The 25,981-nt window shown below is 46.0% G+C and overlaps 1 pseudogene across 1 annotated transcript in view; it reads left to right on the top strand.

The window, feature by feature from the left end:
• LOC144758217 (uncharacterized) overlaps positions 1 to 25,981 on the top strand; it is a 50,998-nt pseudogene that overhangs the window by 1,716 nt on the left and 23,301 nt on the right. The window contains exon 2 of the transcript XR_013595597.1: positions 13,793 to 15,690. The product of XR_013595597.1 is annotated as an uncharacterized LOC144758217 (transcript). The remainder of the gene's footprint in view (positions 1 to 13,792; positions 15,691 to 25,981) is intronic.

Here is a 25,981-nt window from a genome sequence, read left to right as displayed (position 1 = left end):
GGACCCACTTGCGCCTGATTGTGCCCCCGATCTCGCCTGGTATCATCTGGAGACTGATATTGCCTTCAGCTCTGCTGCTTGATCTCTGATTGTGCCCCCGATCTCGCCTGTGATCGTATTGCTGTATCTGGTATCGTATTAGTGTTGCTATTCAACTGTTGTGCCTTGCTTGCGCCTGGTTGTGCCCCCGATCCCCCCCACTGCATTTTGTACTGTGCCATTTGGTCCTTGCTCCCTGCCGCTGATCCCCCGCGGCCCCACCCTCATTCCCTCGAGCTTCCCTGTACATCGCCACCCCGCTCCCGCCTCCCAGCTGCTCCTCCCTCGCTCCGCCCCTCCACTCTCCACTTATGACAGCTGCACTTACGCGCAGCGTTCACGCGCAGCGGAAGCGCCCCATGCGAGCCGAAGACGCGCCAAAGGTAAGCCAGTCTACGCCCGTCCGCGCCTGGACCACGCCCAGAGCTATAGCCCCTGGCCCCCGTTAAAACCACTCCACCCGCCTTACGTACGACGCCGCGTCCCTCACTGCACTCAACACCGGCCGACTCCCCAACTGCCACCAAGCCGCCCCAGGACGCACCCACGGACCCTTCACCTGCCTAACCTGCAAGTTCTGCTGCATCAGAACCCACACTGCATCCACAAACGCCAAGCAGAGCTCCAACAACAACGACCTGAAGTGCATCCTGCTCAACACCCGCTCGGTCCACAGACACACCATTGAACTATGGAACCTACTCGATACCACAACTCCGGACGTCGCCTTTCTCACGGAAACATGGATGAACGCCTCATCAGCGCCCGACATCGCCATAGCCATCCCGGACGGATACAAGATCATCCGAAAAGAGCGCATCAACAAAACTGGAGGAGGTATCGCCATCGTTCACAAAAACACCATCTGCATCACGACCAGCACCGACGACACCTTCTTAGCCACTGAACACCTCCACTTCCAAATACAAACCAACCCCAAAACCACACTCAGAGGCACCCTCATCTACAGACCCCCAGGACCCCGCACACAATTCAGCGAAGACATCGCTGACTTCGTCAGCCCGCACGCCCTCCCCTCCAAAGACTATATTCTCCTAGGAGACCTCAACTTCCATCTGGAGAATAACAACGACAACAACACCACCACCCTGCTGGACAACCTCACCAATCTCGGACTCAAACAATTGGTGAACACCCCCACCCACTACGCCGGACACACATTCGACCCAATCTTCACCTCCAGCAAGCACATCTCCTTCAATCACGCCACGGGACTCCACTGGACTGACCACAGCTGCGTCCACTTCAGCTTCAGAAAGACCACGACCCACCACCACCCGCAACAAGTTCCCCGAAGATACTGGAACAAAATTACTTCCGACCAGCTCACCACATCTCTAAACCAAAACCCTCCCGCCAGATCAACGGACCCAAACCAAGCAGCCATCAATCTCACACAATGGATCACCCACTGCGCTGACGAACTAGCACCCTTGAAAAACCCTCCCAACAAGCCAGGAAGCAAAAAAGCCCCTTGGTTCAACGACGACCTCAAGAACTCCAAAAAGAACTGCCGCACCCACGAGAAAGCATGGCGAAGAAACCCAACCACAAACAACATGACCGCCCTCAAGAACGCCACCCGCTAACACCACCAGCTGATCTGCACCACCAAAAAATCAGCATTCAAGGAGCGACTAGACAACAACGCCCACAACAGCAAAGAACTCTTCAGCATTGTCAAAGAGCTCATCAACCCCAACGCCGGCAACAACGACATCACTCCCTCTCAAGACCTCTGCGATTCTCTTGCCTCATTCTTCCACAACAAGATCGCTGACATACATAACAGCTTCGGCGACCTGACCACTCCCCCAACCACAGAACAGAAGCCCCCCACCACCACCCTCCGCGCCTGGACCCCGATCAGCACCGAAGACACCATCCGCACGATGAACTCCATCCACTCCGGATCGCCAACCGACCCATGCCCCCATCACATCTTCAACAAGGCCGACTCCATCATCGCCCCCCAACTCCGGGACATCATCAACTGCTCCTTCGACACCGCCACCTTCCCGGAAAGCTGGAAACATGCCGAACTGAGTGCCCTCCTTAAGAAACCTACAGCGGACCCCAGCGAGCTTAAGAACTACCGTCCCATCTCGCTCCTCCCATTCCCCGCCAAAGTCATAGAGAAGACCGTCAACAGTCAGCTCGCCGCCTTCCTTGAATCTACAATGCCCTAGACCCCTCACAATCCGGTTTCCGAGCCAACCACAGTACCGAGACCGCCCTCATTGCAGCCACAGATGACATCCGGACACTGCTCGACAACGGGGAAACAGTGGCCCTCATCCTCCTGGACCTCTCCGCAGCGTTCAACACAGTCTGCCACCGCACCCTTGTACAACGCTTCAGGAACGTCGGAATACAAGATAAGGCCTTGGACTGGATCATCTCATTCCTAGCCGGAAGAACCCAGAGAGTCCGCCTCCCCCCTTTCAGATCAGACGCCACCGAAGTCATATGCGGTGTACCACAAGGATCTTCACTCAGCCCCACCCTCTTCAACGTCTACAGGAGTCCCCTCGCATCCATCGCGCGCCAACACAATCTCAACATCATCTCCTATGCAGACGACACCCAGCTGATCCTCTCCCTCACCAACGACCCAACCACCGCCAAAACCAACCTACACGAAGGGATGAAAGACGTAGCCGAGTGGATGAAGAACAGCCGCCTAAAACTGAACTCAGACAAGACGGAAGTTCTTATCCTAGGATCATCCCCCTCTGCCTGGGACGACTCTTGGTGGACCTCGGCCTTAGGCAGGGCACCCAAACCAACGGACCATGCTCGCATCTTGGGATTCATCCTAGACTCCTCCCTCTCGATGACCAGACAAGTCAACGCCGTCTCATCATCATGTTTCAACATCCTACGCATGCTCCGAAAGATCTTCTGTTGGATCCCCACCGAAACAAGGAAGACGGTCACCCAAGCACTTGTCACAAGCCGTCTGGACTACGGAAACACCCTCTATGCCGGAACCACAGCCAAATTACAGAATAGACTTCAACGCATTCAGAACGCTTCCGCCAGACTCCTCCTAGACATACCTCGCCACAACCACATATCTGGTCACCTGAGAGACCTGCACTGGCTCCCCGTCAACAAGAGAATCACGTTCCGACTCCTCACCCACGCACACAAGGCCCTTCACGACCTAGGACCCAGATACCTCAACACTCGCCTGACCTTTTACACCCCCACCCGTCAACTACGATCGTCCAACCAAGCCCTCGCCACGATTCCACGCATCCGAAGAGCCACCATGGGAGGAAGATCCTTCTCCTACTTGGCGGCCAAGACCTGGAACTCCCTCCCCACCCACCTCCGTCTTACACAGAACCACCTCTCCTTCAGAAAACAACTCAAGACCTGGCTGTTCGATCAGTAGCGAACCCCTCTTCCCTTAAGCGCCTTGAGACCCTCTGGGTGAATACCGCGCTATACAAATTTATAACTTGAACTTGAACTAGGTAGAGGGTGAGAAAGAGAGGTGGCGAGAGTAGGCCGTGAACTAAGAATGATGTAAATGTTAAAATGTATGTAGTGAGAGAGGGTGGTGTGGCAGAGAGAGAGGAGATAGAGAGGTGAGGAGAATGGGGAGGCATGGAAAGGGCAGAGAGAGAAGTAGAGGTAAGGTAGTAGACATGAAGAGAGGATGGCGGTGAGGTAAAGCTAGAGATGAGTTTGTGTGAGAGGTGATATGGAATCAAGGGAGAAACAAGGATGTAATTGAGAAACAAGATAAGTGCGGTACAGAAATAGGGATGAGGTAGAGAGTGTTGAGTAAGAGAGCGGGAATCGAGAGCGATTAGATCTCGATGTAAGTACAGAGACTGAAAGAAAGACAAGGGCATGAGAGAGAGGTATAGAAAGAGAGAGAGGCAAGGGCATGAGACAGATGTAGAGAAAGAAGAAGCAGAGAATAGAGGAACATAGAGAAGTAGAGAGAGGCTAAGAGAGAAGGTGAGGTAAATCTAGAGATGAGTTAGTGTGAGAGGTGAAATGGAATCAAGGAAGAAAAAGGGATGCAATAGAGAAACAAAATAAGTGCTGAACAGAGATAGGGATAAGGTAGAGAGGGTTGAGTAAGAGAGCAGGAATTGAGAGCAATTAGATATAGATGTAGGTACAGAGACTGAAAAAGAGACAAGGGCATGAGAGAGAGGTATAGAAAGGTGGAGCAGAGTGAGGTATATTTGATGAGAGGTGAGGTAGACGAAGCTGAGGAAAAGAGATCAGAGATAAAAGAGAGGGTGGGGGTATACATAGAGAAGTAGAGATAGGTTAAGCGGGACGGTGATGTCAAATAAGGAGAGAGGGATGAAACACACTCATGTCACTATAATTGCCAGCAGCTGCCGGAGAATGTGAGGGTTAAGGTTGAGCAGACCAAGCATGCACAAGACAATGTGAGGTTTAAGGCTGGTCATGCCAAGCATGCACAAGGGTGTGAGGGTTAAGGCTGGGCAAAACAAGCATGCACAGGAAAATGTGAGGGTTAAGGCTAGGCAGACCAATCATGCATAAGAGAATGTGAGGGTTGAGTATAGGCAGACCATGCATGCACAAGAGTGTGAGGGTTAAGGCTGGGCAGACCAAGCATGCACAAGAGCATGTGCGGGTTAAGTCTGGGCAGACCACGCATGCACAAGAGAGTGTGAGGGTTAAGTCTGGGCAGACCACGCATGCCGAAGAGAATGTGAGGGTTGAGGCTGGGCACACCAAGCATGCACAAAACGTTGATGAGAGGCTGGGCAGATCATGCATGCACAAGAGAATGTGAGGGTTGAGGCTGGGAAGACCAAGCTTGCACAAGAGAATATGAGGTTTGAGGCTGGGCACACTAAGCATGCACAAGAGAATGTGAGGGTTGAGGCTGGGCGCACCAGCATGCACAAGAGAATGTGAGGGTTGAGGCTGGGCACACCAAGCGTGCACAAGAGAATGTGAGGGTTGTGGCTGGGCAGACCAAGTGTGCCCAAGAGAATGTGAGGGTTGAGGCTGGGCAGACCACACATGCACAGTAAGGAGCAGATACATTATTTTTTAGTGCACCGCAATGCAGCAGTTAGGTACAGCGCTGTGATGTGCGAGGGAGATAAAGCAGCGCTGAGCCAGATTTATGAAATACAGCACGCTGCTGCACACTGCCCCGGCACAAGTACACAGTATACCTAGTGCCACGCAAAACCTTTACACCATAGGGCAGAGGAGTGTGTGCTGTCTAGCATAGTATTAGTACTGGAAACACACTTACAGTACAAAATCCTATACATAGAGTAATCCTTCTACACTCCACAGGTTGGGGTATTTGTGCTGTGAAGTGCAGGGCAGGTTGTGTTTGTGCTGTAAAATGCAGCGCACATGCAATGTGTGGAGTGTTTGAAGAAGTGACAACGTTTCTCCGTGTTATCACCTACTTCAATTGCTTTTTTAACATAAAATTAACAGACCCTCAGTACTCTCACAATGCAATATTGAAGCCTTGTACATTTTTCCATATTTCCGCACGTCGCTAATATATGAAGTATTGCGTGTCCATGGTAGTGATAGAAAGGAGGAGTTTATTTCTTACAGAATGCTCCATCCACAGATCTGCTTCCTCCTCAGATACTGACACCTTCCAACTCCCTCAACATCATTCCACATGCAGTGTTGCCTCAGAGACTCTGGGATGTCACAGCTCTATTGAAGAGACTGCAAGAACTTTGTGTGAAGAGTGACCTGTGATTATTTGAGGTGTTACATGTGACGGTGCAGATCTGTGCCACCCAGTGCCCACCCTGGGTGTAGGTCTCTGGGAGTAGGTGATGCTCGTGAATGGCTTGGACGAAGTCTAACCTTTCAATACAGAATGTATGGAAGTGATTTGTGTGTGCAAGACAGTGTGTATGTGCTTGTTTTTGATTGGGCCTCTCAGGTGGATACATTATATATGAGCAAGTAAGCGACTGATCAGTCTGATTACTTACTTCCAGTGTGTAGGTCTTTGTGCCTGGGGGTTGAATTGTGTTTCACGTGTGTGTGTGTGCACAGCAGAGCACAATGCCTGTGTAATTGTGCAGCATTGAAGATGTGGTTAAGAGATATCTGGTTTGTTACATTAATCCATTTATAAATGAGGTGTGAGGCTGTACAAGTGAGAGTTGGAGTTAGTGTCACATCTGTGAGTATACAGTTGAATGGAGTTTTTAAAGAGCAGTTTCTTTGTGTGTGTGCTGCAAAAATGTTGCCAAAGACAAGCCTATCTGCTCCCAGGCACGCCTGTCCACATTCGCTGGGACCAGGAAACACGTAGTATACTCAATATTTCTCATAATCAGCAAAGGATCTATTGTCTTTAATGTACACAGATTTTAGTATCTCCCCCATGCTTGCCTTGTCTTTAGAAGTAAATGTTGTGTATGCCAGCCACACATATAGAGTAATCTGGTACTCAACAGCCCTCACTGCGGGCCATCAAACAATAAAACTCTTCTACATCCTCAGATTGAGAAGTCATTAAAAGCGGCTTAACTAAACCCACCCTCTCTAGTCAAAGATAAAGTGGAAATACTCAAAATATTAGAATCTCCTAAGACGGATATCCTGTTCTTAACTGAAACCTGGTTGTCAGAGGGATCTACTCCAGATGCCATACCTGAAGATAACCAAAAGAGAACAAGCTCAGAGAAAGGAGTGAGATAGCAGCAATTATTCACCAGTGGATCCACACATCTCTTTTACAAATTACTCAAACTGAAGGGGTAGATCTGCTTTCCTTTCTCAAGTTTGGAATTGATGACCTGAACTCAGCCCCTAAAGATAATGAATTTGCTGAGATAATGATGTTGAGTCTACACCAGCAAATTACATGCTCAGATCACATGAAATGAAATCCCTAAGATCTGATCTGGGCATATAATTTGAATCGATCCAATATAATCATCCCATCTTGCATACGGTCCAATCAGTATTTGATCAGCGTTGTATTCCGGTAGATTTTTCTAACTTGATCCACAAGCAGCAAATGAAACCATACGCACATGGCGACACATTAATACAGAGCCAGTGTTATCAACACTCTCACAATCCCACCCCTGCCCTACTTACCATCAATTGAAGACATTCTCTCCAAAGAAAAATAATCCACTCTGTGGCTCAGAGAGGCTAGTTATAAACCACATCAGACCAGTGCTCTGGTACAAGGTAGAGTTAAAGAAGGCGAAACCTGCATTGCTTCGAAACTGGCGGGAAAGGGATGATGAAGAGCGAAAAATCAAATTTAAAATTGAGCTTGCAGAATATAAAAGCAAAACCGCACATGCAAAGTCCTCTTAATAGGCAAATAATAAAAATGATTTTTTATATCCTGAATGATTTGTCGCCCCCAGATGAAATGAGAACTTCCCTGACTCCTATCGGGGCATTCTGTGACAATCTAAATACTTAACAAAAAAATTCTTTAAATATAGTATAAACAAATACAGCAGCAGTAATTCTGAAGTCAAGTCAAATCAAAACAAGCTTTATTCGATTTTAAAATCATAAAAGCAGTCAATTAAAACATCTCCTCTCACTTCTAAAAATACAATGGTAAACATAAATATGTACAAGTTCATACAACAGTTCATTTACTGTAGCTATTTCTAGTTACTCAACATAAAAATAACACATCCCATATATTTTCTGTCAAACCTCTAAACATTTAAAATGTTCCTTGCTCTCAGTATGCTTTTTAGGAAACCCACCATCGTTCCAATGCGATAATAGTTCTCCAACATCTGTAAATACAAAAGAGCTGGACGGCATTGTCTCCATCCCCCCTGTTTTAATAGAGGTATAATCCATCTACGTTGTTCATTGACGTAAAATTTACAGAATAGGATTACTTGGATAGTTGTTTATTGAGAGATATTATCGCAAGGGCACGGGCATTATTCCCTTGACCAATTGTTCATGCCTGGGTGACTAATCAAACGATGGAAGGTACCAAATCTAAAACATGTTAGCACGTACCTATCGTATCCCCCTATACAACCCAATAGATACGGTTGGATGTTATACGTTATAGTAATTATTTGGTGCTGAACCATCATACATTTATTCATTTATAGAGCTAGCCTGTTCTCTTCCAGGAAAGTCATACAAGCTTTTTTGAATTCCTTCCGATGTATGGAATTCATTGCTTCAGGTAGGGAAAAATATTCTGGATGCCCAATATCCCGCATAAAGTTTTTTAAGTATTTTAGCCAAGTAATCTTGCTGGCATGGTCTAATTTCATTGCGTCGGTCAGGATTTCCTTTTTTTAGATCTGTGCTGGTGGCGGAGCAGCACAGGTTGTACCTTAATTAAGTCTGAGATGAATGATAGTCCTACCTCTCTGTGACAGTTAAAAATGGGGTGCTGGTGAGAACTTCAATATAAATCTTAAGGCGTTTTCGACATGTTGGATTGGTGCACAATCGTGAAATCCCCATATACCTGTCCCAAAGGTTGCTATGCTCACGCATTTATCCTGGTAGATTATCAGGAGAATTTCGGGTGGCCTTTTGCCCAGTTTTTCATAAAATTAATTAAGGCCGCATTAGACTTCATAAACAAAAGGCTCCTAGTCTTGATCACTTGAGCCCAAGACCCAGTACGGTTAAATAGGACACCCAGATATGTAAAAGAGTTAATAGGTTCCACCCTGCTCCCTGAAGCTTGAAAGCTTCTACGCTTTTGTTTCCCTCTCCCACAAGTCATTATAAAGCTTTTCTTTGCATTCATTTTCAAACCCAGGTTGTCCATAAAACTAGTATAAAAAGTAAGAGCCTTTGTAAACCAATCTGGGTACGTGCCATAAGTAACGCATCATCCGTGTAGAGAAGGGAGACTATCGGACGGTTATTTACATATGGCGGGTCCCTAGCGTTTGACACCTACTCCTGTTCCAATGCGTTGTTATAAAGAGTGAACAGGAGTGGTGCCGAAATGCATCCTTGCCTCACTCCCCTCTCCACTTTGAACAGAGCGATACACTCTCCCTTAAGTCCATAACGAACTTTAGCTGTGGCACCAGAGTATAACTGTCTTAGAAACTGGATTAGTATTGGGTCGACCTTGAGATCACTAAGAACCCCCCACAGTTCGCTGTGTATAATGCAGTCAAATGCGGCTGTAAGGTGGACGAATGCCAAACAAAATGTCCCTGATTTAGCCTGAGTGTACTTTCCAATTAAAATACTAAGATTAAGAGCCTGCTCGTTGATTCCTAAACCAGATCTAGACCATACTGTACATCACTTAAAATATTGTTTTCTTCTGCCCATGTTTGTAACCGATCTAAAACAATCCTTCCTGCTACCTTCATAAGTGACTCTAATAAGGATATCGGGCGGTAGCAGTCGCGATTTTCCCGATCCCCCTTCTTAAAAATTTGGACAATGATCCATTCGCACCATGTATCTATAAATCCTTTCGCACAGCATGCTCATAAAACCTGTGTTCATATTGGGACCACAGCTGCGGAATTGACTTAAATAAATTAATTGGTACCCCATCCAGGCCTGGGGCCTTGCCACTCTTGCTTGCATTTGTGGCCATGGTTACATCTTCCAGCATGATATGAAAGTCAATAGGCAGGAAACCCTGGTTCCCCAACACCCCACCCCCCCCCCAAGCTCCAGCCTGCAGTCTGTCTCCCTCTCTGTGGCATTCAGTGGGGAGTAAACATTTGAAAAGAAGTCCACCCAAGTTTTTTCCTCAATTACTACCTCAATGGAAGGCGCATCGGGCTTGTTAGTAAAAAAAGGTGCGTTCACGCCCTGCCAAAATAGGGAACTGTCTTTACTTGTTGAATCTTCTTTAAGGTTCTCCCAAGCCTTCTCTTTCATTTAATTTATCCTAGTTTTTCAAGCTTCATTGTACAGCTTCCTACATTTCCTATTTTCCTCCTTATCTCTTACTTTCTTATGTAAGGCTTTTTTTTCTGAAGTCGAGTCTAAAAGAACTCAACCACCTTATCCTTGTTTGAAGAAATAAACAAACTTCATGAATTCATGATCAAGGTCAAATCCGGGTCACCAACTGACCCTTGCCGTCCAGCAGTCATATAATCTCTGACCTCAGCAATCAATCAATCAGCATTTGTAAAGTGCACCCCTAATGGTATCTGGGCGCTGGGGCTGCTGTGTCTCCGTGGAAAAGCAAGGTCTTGAGCAGTCCCCTGCAGAGCGTTTTCATCAATTCAGCAGCTCAAGCTGTTGTTCCAAGTGATTTTCAAAATGCTGTAGAGCTCACGATACTGAAAGAGCAGGGAGAAGTCCCGGATATAACCAATAATTATAGGGCAATACCTCTGCTCCCTTAACCTGCAAAAACTATTGGTCAGAGAACTGTCTTCAAGAGGTTCCAGGCTTTATAAATACACCAGCTCTCAGATAATTCTTATCAATGGAATATCCGCCTCACCACTCTAGTCTCAAAATATGATGCAATTTAATGATTACTTGATGAGGATGAATCAGCTAAAACCGTATGTGGACAAAACCGAGTTTGAAATTCTAAAGAATAAGACCAACGTTTGGAAACAACTTTACTCACCAACAAAAATGAGATTGTTACCGGAGCCTAAACCCTCAGCTAAAAGCCTCTGAGTGATACTCAATAGTAATCTTAGCGAGACCCAGCTGCTGGAGCAGTAGGATCTAAATGCAGATTTATGCTGAAACTGCTTCAGAAACTAACCCCACTCCTCCCACTTTTGACCAGAAAAGCAATAGTGGTGGCCGCAGTCCTGTCTAGATCGCATTATGCCAACCGAGTATATGTAAGCATACCCAATAACACCATTCATAGACTGCAAGTAATTCACAGCGATGCAGCTTGTTTACTACATCATCTACCGAGGTGGGCACACATCACACCTATATTGAAATAACAAATCCAGTCTAAGACCCTCTGCCTCAGCCCTAAAGGGTTGAGAGGTCTAGCCCCTCACTTCATTGCAAGATACACCCGCAAAAAACATACGATCTCACTTGAATTTACTTGCTATTCCGAAATTATAGAAGATCAGATCAGGTGGACGCAACTTTGTGGTACAAGCTCCTTCCATACGGGGCTCTATCCCAGCTAAATCCATTTGAATCTAACTTCAAGTGTTTTGCCAGAAATCTAACAGCCCACAAGCCTACTCATACCACATTCTTCCCTGGTCTGATTGGTTGTCTTCTTTTGCGTATTTCTGATTCCGCTCAAAGAAACCCCAGGTTGAACATGCTCTCTATATATGCAATGACATAATAAGCATTTTGTAGATCCTCTAGAGGTTTGGTATGTTGGCGCGTGCTTCCGTCACTGAACTGAATATTGCAAAAGAGAGCTGTACAGTACAAGTGAGAATGATAGAGCAGTCTTGTCTGCTAGGGAATTATGAACCTTTCATTGCTGCAAGGCTGTTACAGTATTCAATTTTTTTCATAAAAGTGTGCAATTTGATCAGACCAAGGAACACACATACTGTTGGAAATGCATTTCAAATCAGTGTCTTTCATAATATATGTACTACTAGCTGTACCCTGCCACGCGTTGCTGTGGCTCAGTCTGGTTAAATGGAAGAGAAAGAAAAGAGTAAGCGCACGTTTCTAATATGTTTCATTTCACAGTGCTTGTGGGTATACAATATGTTTTTGTGACTATTGTCTGTATGCGTCCCTTGTAGTTGTTGCGTAGCAAGCAAATAGATAGGGTCTGTTCGGCCTTTCGATTAAAAACACGTGCATATTGTACACGCGCGTATTCGAATCCAACAAGGTGTATATATAAACACGCGCTAATGTTGCAAAGTGAACCAACTCCTCCCCCCTCCCTCCACCCACTTCCCGGTCTGCCATCCTGACACCAACTGTCCATTCTAATATATGTAGACTATTGTGTCTATGCTTCCTTTCTTAATGTTGCAAAGTGAACCAACTCCTCCCCCTCCCTCCACCCACTTCCCGGTCTGCCATTCTGACACCAACTGTCCATCCTAATATATGTAGACTATTGTCTCTATGTGTCCCTTGTATTTGTTGCGCAGCAACCAAATCGATAGGGTCTGTTCGCCCATTCAATTGAAAACACGCACGTATTGTACACGCGCGTATTCGAATCCAACCTTGTGTATATATAAACACGCACTAATGTTGCAAAGTGAACCAACACCTCCCACTCCCTCCACCCACTTCCCGGTCTGCCATCCTGACACCAACTGTCCATCCTAATATATGTAGACTATTGTCTATGTGTCCTTTCTTAATGTTGCATAGTGAACCAACTCCTCCCCCCTCCCTCCACCCAGTTCCCGGTCTGCCATCCTGACACCCACTGTCCATCCTAATATATGTTTAATTTCACAATGCTTGTGGGTATACAATATGTTTTTGTGACTATTGTCTGTAAGCATCCCTTGTAGTTGTTGCGCAGCAAGCAAATCGATAGGGTCTGTTCGGCCTTTCGATTAAAAACACGTGCGCATTGTACACGCGCGTTTTCGAATCCAACAAGGTGTATATATAAACACGCGCTAATGTTGCAAAGTGTACCAACTCCTCCCCCCACCCACTTCCCGGTCTGCCATCCTGACACCAACTGTCCACCCTAATATATGTAGACTATTGTCTCTATGCGTCCTTTCTTAATGTTGCAAAGTGAACCAACTCCTCCCCCCCCTCCCTCCACCCACTTCCCGGTCTGCCATCCTGACACCAACTGTCCATCCTAATATATGTAGACCATTGTCTCTATGTGTCCCTTGTATTTGTTGCACAGCAACCAAATCGATAGGGTCTGTTCGCCCTTTCAATTAAAAACACGCGCGTATTGTACACGCGCGTATTCAAATCCAACATTGTGTATATATAAACACGCGCTAATGTTGCAAAGTGAACCAACTCCTCCCACTCCCTCCACCCAGTTCTCAGTCTGCCATCCAGACACCAACTGACCAACCTAATATATGTAGACTATTGTCTATGCGTCCTTTCTTAATGTTACAAAGTGAACCAACTCCTCCCCCTCCCTCCACCCAGTTCCCGGTCTGCCATCCTGACACCCACTGTCCATCGTAATATATGTTTAATTTCACAATGCTTGTGGGTATACAATATGTTTTTGTGACTATTGTCTCTATGCGTCCCTTGTAGTTGTTGCGCAGCAACCCAATCGATAGGGTCTGTTAGGCCTTTCGATTAAAAACACACGCGTATTGGAGACGTGCGTATTCAAATCCAACGTTGTATATATATAAACATGCACTTAATCGAATCCAATGTTGTGTCAAAATTTCAAAGCATTCGGTGAAGAAGTTTCAGAGATTTAAGATTTTGAACAAACGAACATTGACATTTTTATGTGTCTGTTAGGGCTTTCGATTAAAAACACGCGCGTATTCGACCCGCGCGTATTCGAATCCAACGTTGTGTATATAAAAACACGCGCGTATTTGAATCCAACGTTGTGTCAAAATTTCAAAGCAATCGGTGAAGAACTTTCGTAGATTTACGATTTTGAACAAATGAACATTTACATTTTTTTTTATATAGATAGATGTTATGGATATTGTTAAATTTCAATGATTGAATTTTTTCTGGGTTTTAGAAATTCGCAATTTCCTCTGATCACACTGGGGTTGGTGAGTCAGGAAGGAGTATTTTGGCCTAGTTGTCCTGTGATAACGTGTTGTCTTTTCTCTTTTCCTCTCCTCTGCAGACACTTGAGACTTGAACATCAATTTACCAGAATGGGCAGAAGACGGGTTCCAGGAAAGAAAGTGACAGCGCAATGTTCACGTGAATCCGTAAGAGCCACAGTGCTATCTTTACCTGTCCTTGATGTCTCAACTTCCAGATCCCGAAAGGATGCTCAGAGGGACCAGGACCTGGAACCTCTTTCGGAGAACCTGCCCCACATTATTCTTCTATCCATGCTGGAGGAGTTGGAAGCCAAAATGGATAACTTGCTGAATACTGTGGAGGACATACCTTCTAGAGTCACTGGGCTGATTAAGAAAATCTGGATAGAAAAGGATCAATGTTACCCAGATAATGGTACGGTGTCTTTGGAGATGGTCTGTCCAGCGAGCATTAGAGATTGTACTGTTAGCCGGTCTTCTGTGACACCTCAGCTGGACAGGCCAGGGGATCCGAGCTTGTGTCTTCAGACAGTGTTTTCTGATGGGCATATACCAAAGCAGGACTGTACGCTCTCTTCTCCGACTGATGTTCAAGTGCGTCCATATGAGCCAAACCTTTGTCTACAGCCAGTGTTTCCAGATCGACGTGACCCACCGGAGGACCAGTGCTTGCAACCTGGGTTTCCAGATGTACATGAGTCGAAGCAAGATCAACGCATGCAGCCTGGTTTTCCAGATGTACACGAGTCGAAGCGACACCAGCACATGCAGCCTGTGTTTCCAGATGTACACGAGTCACAGCAGGACCAGTGCATGCAGCCTGGGTTTCCAGATGTACACGAGTCGCAGCAGGAACAGTGCATGCATTCTGGGTTTCCAGATGTACACGAGTCGCAGAGAGACCAATGCATGCAACCTGGGTTTCCAGATGTACACGAGTCGCAGCAAGACCAGTGCATGCAACCTGGGTTTCCAGATGGAAATGGACTACAGCTGGATTGTACTCTATCCAGATGCCCTCAGACAGATCCTCCAGGCAGATCATTGGAGGCAAACCTGTATCTTCCCTCAGAATCAGAGCAAGACCAGAGCGTACAGTCAGCGTTCCCAGAAGAGAGAAAACCAGATGGGCACCTGAAGCAAGAACCATCTCCATTGTCTACTAATTGCTGGGACCAGCAACAGAACCTCTGCCCACACCCAGTATTTCCTGATGGACACCAACCACAGCAAAACCACTGTATACAACCTGCGCTACCAAATGGGAACAGTCCCGATGATCCCTTGGAGGAAGAATTGATGTGTTCTGATTGCCAAGATCCCCAGGAGAACCGCAGCCTCCAACCCGTGTCACCTGATGGGATGTCATCAGACGAACACTTAGAGTCTGGTCTGTTGTCCTTTGATGAGTTGGGGTCACAACAAACCCAGTGCCTACAGCAACACCTATGCTTTAAGCAGGAACTTCCTTACGTGCAGGATCCTAACGTGAACTATGAGCTAGAATCTATGCATCCTGAAGCACAGGAACCAGAGCAGAAAGACAAGCTAGAACAGACCTGTGCAGATGCACCGGGTTCAGATCAGAACAACACGGTGGAACCACTGCACACTGCTGCACTGGATCGAGAGAGAGAATCGGCGCTGCCTGAAGCACAAAAAACAGATCAGAAAAACACGGTGGAACAACTGCACCCAGAGAAGCAGGGTTCAAATCAGAACTGCAAGCTAGAACCAGCCTGTACTGATGCAGAGGGCTCAGATCAGAGCTACATACTCGAACTACTGCATCCTGAATCACAGCCTCAACATCAGAACTGCAAGGCAGAACTGCTCTGTCCTGAAGAGCGGGGTCAGCCTGTGCCTCCATCATGCCTAGAACTGGACCCATTTACTGCAGATGAAGATGCCCCCTCAGACTCAATGGAGACAGGACCAACACAGTCACATTTATTGCCGTCCAAAGCCACCCCAGGTATGTGTTTCGCTATAAATGGACACGTGGAGTGCACTAACACATGTAACCTCTTTAGAATGCATATGGGCAGATTTTAGAAAGTCTCCGAGGGGATTAATATTGTTTGGGTGGAACCCCCTGAGCGATACTGACCCTCAAAGTACGAGTACACAGGGTGCAGGTGTGTCCCTGCACTCTTCTCTGATCCACCCATGACTGCATCCTTCCTGTGCAGAAACAGTCCTGGTAATGGGAATCTGCATGAGACAAATAGGCCAGTACCTCTCGTCCTTCCTTGTTCGCGCCCATTCCAGGCTGAGGAATTGGAAATAGCGCTATTCATGGGAAGAATTACTGGCCAGAATCAAACGTAATAGTCGGATGCAAGTGATGTGGTGTTCATTGAGAATAGCAGACATGCGCAGTCTAGAGAGGGAACTGTTTCCTGTTGCACAGTTACAGTGGGTAAAAAGCAGTCATCTCCAGTTCCTGATATAAAAATCCTAGCCTGTATTCAGCCTCAACAGCAGGGCCCACCAGGGATGTTCTTATCACTGCAGGATTCTCCATGACTGCTCACCACCTCATGGTAGACAGATACACAAAGTGATTTGTTATGTGTCACTGGTGAGTTCACCCTCCCAACCTCTAGCTCAGTCCCAAGTGTGCTATGAATTGTTTTATGCTCAGACAAAAGTAGCGATGATCTCCCTACAGCAGCATCCTGCCTTTAGCAAACTCTTTAGCTATGTAAAATGTCATCACATCATGAGTTACGGTTTGCACACCCGTAGTGCGAGTTATGGATTGTGGTTCTATCTAGAACTTGCATATTGCAGTGGTTTGATCAATTTTAAGTTTTAACTATAAATGCACTTTACCCATGTTTTTTAAGCAAATTTATTTTTTATTTTTTTAAAGATCCATTAAGGTGTTATAACAAAACCAACTATAATTTCACTTTAACCTTATTCAGTGAAAATATTTTAGGGATAAAGTACCTCCGGCCACACATAAGAATATTGCATTTCAGCGAGGAGTTCCATAACTATATAGAGGAACGAGACCGAAGGCAGAGTTAATTTATAAGGTTATGGGACTCCGAGGTAACTTGCAGTAATCTTCTAATGTGCGCCAGGTGGTACTTTATCTCATATAATACATGTTCACACCATCACCTTTCCCACAAACCACTTAAAACCTTGTTGCATAGCTCTTTCGTATGAAAGAGCAATTATGTTTGCAAACATGAAGAATAAAAATAAAGCCTCTAGTGCAAAATTAAACACCTCAAAAACGTGGGATATGTTTTGCACATAGATATTAGAAACAGTTCAATGCAAGTCATAAAAAAAAGCTGCAGTACCTCAGAACATGTTGAAACATGCAGAAAGATTCCACCAGAAGAAAGATAATCAACGTTTCTTTTGTTGCTTTAAACAGCTGCTTCAATTTTGTTTTGTTAGACCTAGCATCATTGGCTTGGGTCTCCCTTCCTCTTTTCGCTTCCTATCTTATATGTTGGCTGGATTTAAATGCTTTGTGCGCCGTGCCACTGCTAATCAGTGCCACAGCACGAATGCTCCCAGTGTAAAGATGACTGTATGAATTAGGATAACCATAATGCCTAGGTCTGTGTAGCATGTTCTAATAGCGAGTTACCCTCCATTTCACTGTTACTATCGTGAAGCTATCCGTTCTCATAGGCCAGAATGGGCAGGTTGACGATTACATTCTATAATCCTATCTGACCCCCAGAACCTGATAGGAACTTCAAGTTTGATATGTTTATGCTCCGGACATTGAGATACACCTTTTAGTAAAACCATTTATATATATCCCATGTTCGAAAATGGCTCTTCTGGAAACGTGCCTGAGCTTTCCTGTAGGCTTTGCTAGTATGTGTATTGGCCGTCTGGTTTTGTAGCAGCAGGGCCAGCTGAGTCAGACCTGGCTGGAGAGAGAGATCGGTACTCGGAGCATGGGGAGGGGCGACTCTTTGATTCAAGCAAGGCCGTGCCTGGCTAGGTGAATGATGGCTCCACCCCCCCCCCCAGCCTCACTGGGCGTCTGATAGGAGACCCCCGCATTCTGAAAGGGCAGGATGTCACCTCATAAACCAAGTGCTACCCGACCCCACCGAACTTGTTCTGACTGGATTGAGTGATTTGTGGCTTTGGAGAACAAAGACTTTTTAGGTATAAAACGCTGCGCTGGCACCTTGTCCAGGTGTGTTCCTTCTGGATGTCAAGACGAAACTCTGTCCGAGTCAACAGAGGAAAGAGCTTTTGAAACTTTCACCAAGCTTGCTGAAGAAACTACCCGAGGGCCTGAATCGAGAGCGCCTCCTGCCGAAGTCTCAGGGACATTAGACTTCGCCCCGTCAGTTGTCGGAATTCCTGTGTGAGGATATCTGCTTGCAGGTGAGGCCCCCTGTGAGGAGGCAGCATCCGAAGCGGCATCCAAGGATACTTTCCCCCTCCTTCCGGCATGCCCATTGCGTTTGAAGCTGGACTGCCCCGGCTGTCAAAGACAGAGAGAGAAGGTGTTAATCTTTACCGCTGCCTCTCCCACACAGGAAGACGTCACCTCGGACAGAGGCGGGAGCCAATGGGAGAGCTGTAAGGTGGAAGGCGGAGACCAATGGGAGAGCAGGAAGTCTGGAACCGGGGGATATGAAAGAAACCTGAGAGAACAAACGGGCGTTCTCGATACGGAAGGAAGAAGGAGTAACACGGAGGACCAGATGAAGGACGAGAGCGACCAGGAGAGCAGAGGAGAGAAGAACCCAGAGACCAATCCCGACGTCGTCTTTGAGCCGGAGGAGGAAGCAGAGCTCTGGACAGAAGAGTGGTGGACGCCCCCGGTGGAAGCTGATGAGCCGCTGCAATCCAGGAGGATTGCGGCTTGCGCGATACGTAACTCAGGAGGGAGGGATGAGTAAGGGAGGGGGTTGAGGTTATTTACAACGGGGCACTGTATATATTGCCAGCACCACCGTTTTTTTTTCTTTCTTGTGCACTGTATTGACAGCATAATCGGTCCACTTTTCACGTGTGCACATTCCCTACACTTGTGAGCATTTGTGTCCCGCATAGCAATCCCTCATCCTAGATTGTGTATTCCTACGTTTGGATTCTCCTCCTTTTTCCTCTGTTACTGTGCCTTATTTTTTTTTTTTTTTACCACCCCTCTGACTCGGTCAAATCACCAACCAACCCAAAGAAACCCACAAAGGGTGTATCCTATCTTGGTGAAGGGTTCTCTGGAGTTTGAGACCAGTTGATTTACCTCCACTTCTCTTTGCATTCTTTTCCTGAGGCTGCCGGGGTGTGTGACCACATCAAAGCCATCAGTTGAGAGAGAAGCATTCCTGAAAACATCCCAAGGACCTTGAAAGGAAGAACCCTAGGAGTTGTCATTGCACCAATCTTCAAGATATTCAGAAGAAATCAGAAAAGAAACTGTTCATTGTAAATAAAATCCTGACACCATTGATCCACGAATTCGGCCTCCTCGCTTCTTCTTTCGCCCTTCCCTCTCACACTTGGTGTCAGAAGTGGGATCCTAAAGAATGGAGGCCGCACTGCAGAAGATGGCGGCAGGACAAGAGAAACTGGGACGTGTGATGGAGAAATTACTGTCTGTAGCTGAGGAGGATAGGGAGAAGCTTCACAAGTCCCTATCAGAACAGAATCAATCCCAAGAGGCCATCTTCAATAGACTCGCCGATACATTGGGACAATCAAGAAGTCATGCAACTCTGCCCTCAGTAGTCCTTCAAAAATATGTTAGTGGTGAGGATCCTGAGTTTTTCTTTGCCAATTTTGAAAGGATGGCCAGAGCAGCGGGATGGGCGGCTGATAAATGGGGCCAGTATTTGGGACCACTGTTGACAGGCGACCTACAGGCTGCCTATCAAGCTGCCAATCCTGTGGGGCTCACTCCTTATGAGGATGTTAAGAAGGCAATGTTGGAAAAGCCCAGGATAGACGATGAAACCTACCGCATACGGCTCCGGCAGGTAAAGGAAGGCCCCCAAGAGACCCCCAGGACTCTGTCATATCGGATACGGGATCTTGCTGACCGATGGCTCAAACCCCTCACAGCCACTAAAGAGGACATTATGGAAAAGATTTATTTAGAACAATTCTTGTCCTGATTACATCCACCCGTACAGAAATGGGTGCGACAACACTCCAACTTGACTTGTGACAGGGCAATAGAGGTAGCATGGGCGTATAGTAGGGCTCAGGAACTCCAACGAGGTAGAGATGATCATTCCTGGAAACATTCCAGCGGGGGTCCCTCTAAAGTTACCAAGGCAGTAACCCCCCGAAGATAAGACACTGTCACTCTCCTACCAGGTCCAATTCCTTCTCCAGGATCAACGTGCACCCCTACCATTAGGCCCTCCCAACCAGGACCACAATGTTTCTCATGTGGAGGGTTCGGTCATATAGCAAGGGTATGTCCCCAAAAGGAAGAGCCTATGGACATTGGTCTCACACGTTCTTTTTACTGTAACCCCGCCGAAAAGAAACCACCATATTATCACGCCGTAAGTGTCAACGGAGAACCGCGAAAAGCTCTAATGGACACGGGTTGTTTACAGAGTGTAATTCAACCTACTGCTGTCCCAGGAGGAGTAACGCATACCAAGGGTATGGTGAACATACAGTGTGTACACAGGGACAAGAAACGTTATCCCACCACAGAAGTGCAGGTTTAACATGGACCTGGGTACACCCCAATTCCATTTAAAGTAGGATTAATACCCCGATTACCAGAGCCCTTGGTGTTAGGCTCTGGTTATCCCTATCTGTCTAAAGTCACCCCAATTCCATTGAAAGTAGGTTTAATACCCCGATTACCAGAGCCCTTGGTGTTAGGCTCTGATTATCCCTATCTGTCTAAAGTCGTACCAGAAACAGAAACACCCCCCAGAGCAGGAAGAATGGTGTGGGCGTGCACCTTTCGCTACAGTAGCCCGGTTGGCGTCCAACCAAGAGAAACCCAGGAAAAGTGGGAAGCAAAAGAAGCGAGAAAAAAAAGAATGGAACAGACCAAAGAGGACTCTATGTGGCAGTATGACCGTGGATTTTATTCAGCACAAAGGGAGGACTCTACCTTGAGAGAAGCCTGGAATAAGGCCACAGAGGACGAAGACCCTGAGCAAGTAGGTCCTCAATTCAAAGTGAACAAGCATTTGCAATGCAATAGGTCTCGCAACTGCGATTTTTGGAGCTATTGGTATTGTAAATGGTATTGTAAATGGCAATGCCTTTTATTTACGTGTTAGTTTTTACAACATCAATAAAAGGCATTGTCATTTACAATGCCAATAGGTTAAACTCTTGCAAATGCGAGACCTATTGCATTGCAAATGCTTGTTTGTTATGGCTAGGGATGGGGGGATAGGCCAAAGGAGTGTGGAGGTAGGGGGTGGGGAATAGTACCTGAATTACAACGGGAGCAGTAGAAGGACTCTATTTAGAATTAATCCCTCTGTGCTTGGTTTGTGCACCACACAGATGAATGGAAGTGACTCCTGGCCAATTAGGAAGTAGCAAAAAAGAGTAGCAATCAAGCCAAGCGAATGGTAATCAATGGGTAGACTCTAAGACCTTTACTGCAAATACTACCCATCGCAGAAATAGCGTATGCGCATGACCTAAAAGTGAGCATCCGGTGGTAAGTTTTAATCGGGCACCCTGCTTCAAAAATTAAACAAAAATGGAAAACTGCACAGTAATACAGAACAAAGGCAAACAAATAATTGTCTAATTTCAGGAAACCGGTGTAACATAGGCCTTCTATCAAAAATGGAAAGACACTTGCAGTAGAAAGGGGATGGCAGCCACTAGCTGGTGGTTGTCAGGGAAAGAAATTTGTCGGGCACCATAAGAACGCACACGGGGAATCTTGGCGCCCTGCAGTACTCTGCAGGATGGCAGGGTAGCATTCCACGAGTCAGTGGGAATTCGCGGAAGGTGCTGGTCTCCTCTTCACGGATGGTTCCGGCTGCTGAAAGTTCAGGGATTGGGGTCACATTGATAGTGCTGTTGGTCTGCGATTTGAATGCCATCTTCCTGAGCAGTGCACATATACGTGTGGATCAATGTTTTAAGTCCTGCATATGCAGAAACCTAGGAAACACTATGCATGCCCACAAATTGAAAACAATATAAAATTAGCTCCCTTCCTAGCTCCTTTCTTTTATTGTGTGTTTCCTTTGAGGCCCACTTAGTTTGCTCGTATTTTAGTTTGCCTGCACATTTAGGGAGCTTTGCCTCACACACATGTTACGCTTGGCACGTTTATTTTTGTTAAACTGTGGATATTACCTGCACACCTACGTGTTCAGTATAATGAAGATAATCTGTGATTCAACTGTTAATCTGCAGTGTGCTACCTCGAAACCTGACCCGCTCCTGTCAGGAAAAAATTATCCACAAATTGATGTGTACAAACTGTCACATGCGTCAAAATGCACCACTGCTCATGCCCATAAGGTGCACTTATTTTAAGTGATTTTTTTATGCAGCTTTTTTCAATTTAACTGATTTCCAAGTACATCAACAAATTATCCACAATAATAACAATAACACAAAAGGTTCATTTGACACATTTCTCGTGTACCATGAAATGTAAATGTGATAATTTTCTCTTGACTTTCTAATATTCGTGAATTCAACATGAAGTTTCCAATGCCATGTTCGCAATGCATTTTGGGAATCCCTTCGTCAAGGGAAACTCTACAAATAACAAATAATCCATGTATTTAACCATACTATAACAACAAAAAGTTCAAGAACTTCCCAAGATATTTCATCATCGTCAAGTTGACTCCATTAGTTCATGCTGTTGCTCAAGAGCACTTGCGTACACCATAAAAATGTGTTGTGTGTTGGTGTTGCCTCCATCATAAACATATTCCCAAGTGAGTGCTCCACGTATCCCACAAAACATGGAGGTCTTTATTTCCATGCAACATTTTTCCATGTGCCACCGCTTCACATTTAAACACCCATGTGCTGAAAGCATGCCGCTTTAAGCTGAACACCTTAAACAAATTAAAACCTACCCGGTAATCGCATGAACCAACAATATTGGTATTATAAGTTTCCCTGCAAAGCAAAAAAAGGTATCATTCAGTACCAGCCCTATAGCTAGCGGACTTTCTGTGCACGAAAGCTGAAAAACACTTATGCAAACAGCAGTCGATACAAGCGCATTGCCAGTCAATCTAAAGCACTGTGTGCCACGGTATTCTAAATAAAGTGACATGAGTCACGCGTTAATAATGAAAAACGAACAAACATGACTCCATTTCTATCCTTTTGGTGACTTTCCAACTTACTTTTACGATAAACTGCTACTGCGTGTCATGCTTTCACATCCTAATTGTTCAAATGATCTGCCCGACTGTGATCTTGTTTAAATGAAAAGTGTACACGCTTCTGAACAACATGACGTAGTGCTCAATAGACAAGGAAAACACTCTGTCGCATTAAAAACAAGCCGTGAGCGTGCACATCCCGATACTGGAAGTTCGGGAGCGTCACGCCTGTCGTGGAGCGGGACTTCCGTTTTCTGCGGGAAGCACGCGCCCACGGAGTGGCTGGCCCAGAGGAGTAGTGGTGACGCGGGGCTCCCATGCCTCAGGGAGAGCCCCGCGGTGGCTGCAGAAGTGAGGAGTGGTGGCTGAGGCTGCTGATGCGGTGAGTGGGGCTTAGTTGTAGGGGGTGGGGTGGCGGTGTGTGTGTGGGGGGGTGTGTGTGTGTGGGGGGGGGGGGTGGGGGGTGTGTGTGTGTTTGCGCCCGCGTGTGTGTCTGTGTGTGTGCGCACGTGTGTGTGTGTGCGCGCGCGTGTTTGTGTGTGTGTGCGTGTGGCCTAAGTAACGTGAAGCGAAAGCAGGGTGAGAGGGGGCTGTGTGTGTGTGTGCGCACGCGCTGTACGTTACTGCACGCGAGCCTAAATTAACGCGCACCAAGGGAAAGCGAAAGCAGGGGCTGTGTGTGCATGTATATGTAAGCACCTCTGCGCAAGCGCGTCTCAGAAGCGCGTCCACAAACCCCAATCGGCTCGTGCACAGGTCTGTACCACTTGTGAAGCAAGTCAGTAACAAAAGATCTCGCTGGCGAAAGCGCTCTTTCGCGCTGCATCTCCAGGCGAGACCTAAAAAGGGACTGTTATATAGGAAAGGAGGAAATAACCAACCCCTACAACTACTAGTTCCCCTATCTTATAGGGAAAAAGTATTATTTTTGGCCCACAGCCATCTCCTAGGAAGCCATTTTGGCGAGGAAGAGACAGAAAAAACAGGAAAATGGAGGCAGCACCAATCTTGAAGTAAATCAACAAGGCCAAAAAATATATTTTTTCTTTTTATTTTCGTATTTTCAAAGTGCACAGGACAGCCAACGCGTTTCGCTCCCCAACCATGGGAGCTTCATCAGGGCTGAAAACAACGTGAAATATACATATATATTAATAACACATACTAACAATACAAATTTACATTACAATACATACAAATATATAAAAACATATAGATACAGCTTCAAAAGAAAAAGAGAATGACACTATACCTAAAGGGACATATTGACAATCCTACTAGCATGAGGGCATATTACCCCAATGTAAGAGACAAAAATAACATTGGAAGCTCTAGGGTAAATACAGCTACTACGTTGTTTGAACAAAATATAATACAACCATGGATTAGATTAAACTCAGAGTAGCAATAAGTGGATAGCAAAAAAGGAAGGGCAACGTAGTAGCTGTATTTACCCTAGAGCTTCCAATGTTATTTGTGTTACTTTGAAAATACGAAAATAAAAAGAAAAATATATTTTTGATAAAAAAACTTTGGCCTTGTTGATTTACTTCAAGATTGGTGCTGCCTCTATTTTCTTTCAAATTTTCTATCTGGAATTCCAGTGGGACCGAATCGCAGCAGGTCCTGGAGGTTGACAGCACAATAAGACTGAATATTTTAAGGAACTTTGGAAATTTGAGGTGCTTGTCGGTTGATCCGCTGTAGAGCCTTTTTTCTAGACAGAAAAAACAATCCTGGATACATTTTGTGTGGCCTGGTGTCTACCAACATGTCCGAAGATATTGTAAGGAATGCCCCATTTGCCAGAAAAACAGTAGGCATGAGTCCTCAAGAGTACCCCTACGACCTTTACCCATAATCAGCAAACCCTTCTCTCGCGTGGGTATGGATATCATAGGGCCCCTCCTTCCTTCCAAAAGTGGTTGTAGATATGTACTGGTATTAGTAGATTATGCCACATGTTTTCCTGAGGCCATCGCTCTACGCCATCCCAATACCGTACACATCGCCAAGGCTATGGTCAACATCTTCTCCAGAGTAGGCTTTCCAAAGGAAATCATAACAGACCAGGGAACCCCTTTTACCTCCAATTTAATGAAACAGGTCTGTAAGCATCTGAACATTAAACAAATACGCACAGCTGCCTATCACCCTCAAACAGACAGGTTGGTAGAGAGGTATAATGCCACCCTCAAAACAACATTAAAAAAACGATTGGAATTAGAGACCCGAAAGTGGGAAGAGATGCTACCCCTGGCCCTCTTTGCAATCAGGTGCAAGCCACAGAAAAGCACAGGGTACTCCCCATTTGAGTTGTTGTATGTCCGTCCTCCCCGTACCTTACTAGATATGGCCCCAGAAGAATGGGAAGAGATTCCAGAGGGGACTAAACCACTTCATGAATATATCCTAAACCTAAAAACCCACTTTCAGGAAATCCTTTCCACATGTAAAACCCATATGGATCAGGCCCAAGAAACCCAGAAACATCACTATGATAAGGGGGCCAGAGAAAGATCCCTGAAAGTTGGTGAATATGCCTTACTTATGATGCCGTCTTCAGATCACTTAGGGCAGTGGCAGGGTCCTTATCGAGTAATGGAGGTGGTTACTCCTGTGACCTATCGCCTTGAAATGGACCCCTATCAAAATACCAGTACTCAGGTTTTCCATATAAACTTGTTAAAGAAATGGGAGGGAGACATACCCCACACAGTGAGCCTAGTGAGGAACACTCCCCCTTCCTATTCTGAAAGCCTGGATCCTGAACTCACTGAATCCCAAATAAATGATCTCCATGAAAAATTAGAGGCACTGCAGGGGGTGTTCACTACAGTTCCAGGACACACCACCTTAATTGAACATTCCATTAACACCATACCCGAGAAGAAGGTAAAATTACGCCCCTATCGATTACCCAAATCTCGTAGACAGGCAGTCAAAAAGGAAGTACAGCAGATCCTC

This window comes from Lissotriton helveticus, chromosome 1_1 (assembly GCF_964261635.1).
Source record: "Lissotriton helveticus chromosome 1_1, aLisHel1.1, whole genome shotgun sequence".
NCBI lineage: Eukaryota > Metazoa > Chordata > Amphibia > Caudata > Salamandridae > Lissotriton > Lissotriton helveticus.
Note: the sequence above shows the minus strand (reverse complement) of the source record. Positions and strands in the feature narration are given on the sequence as shown.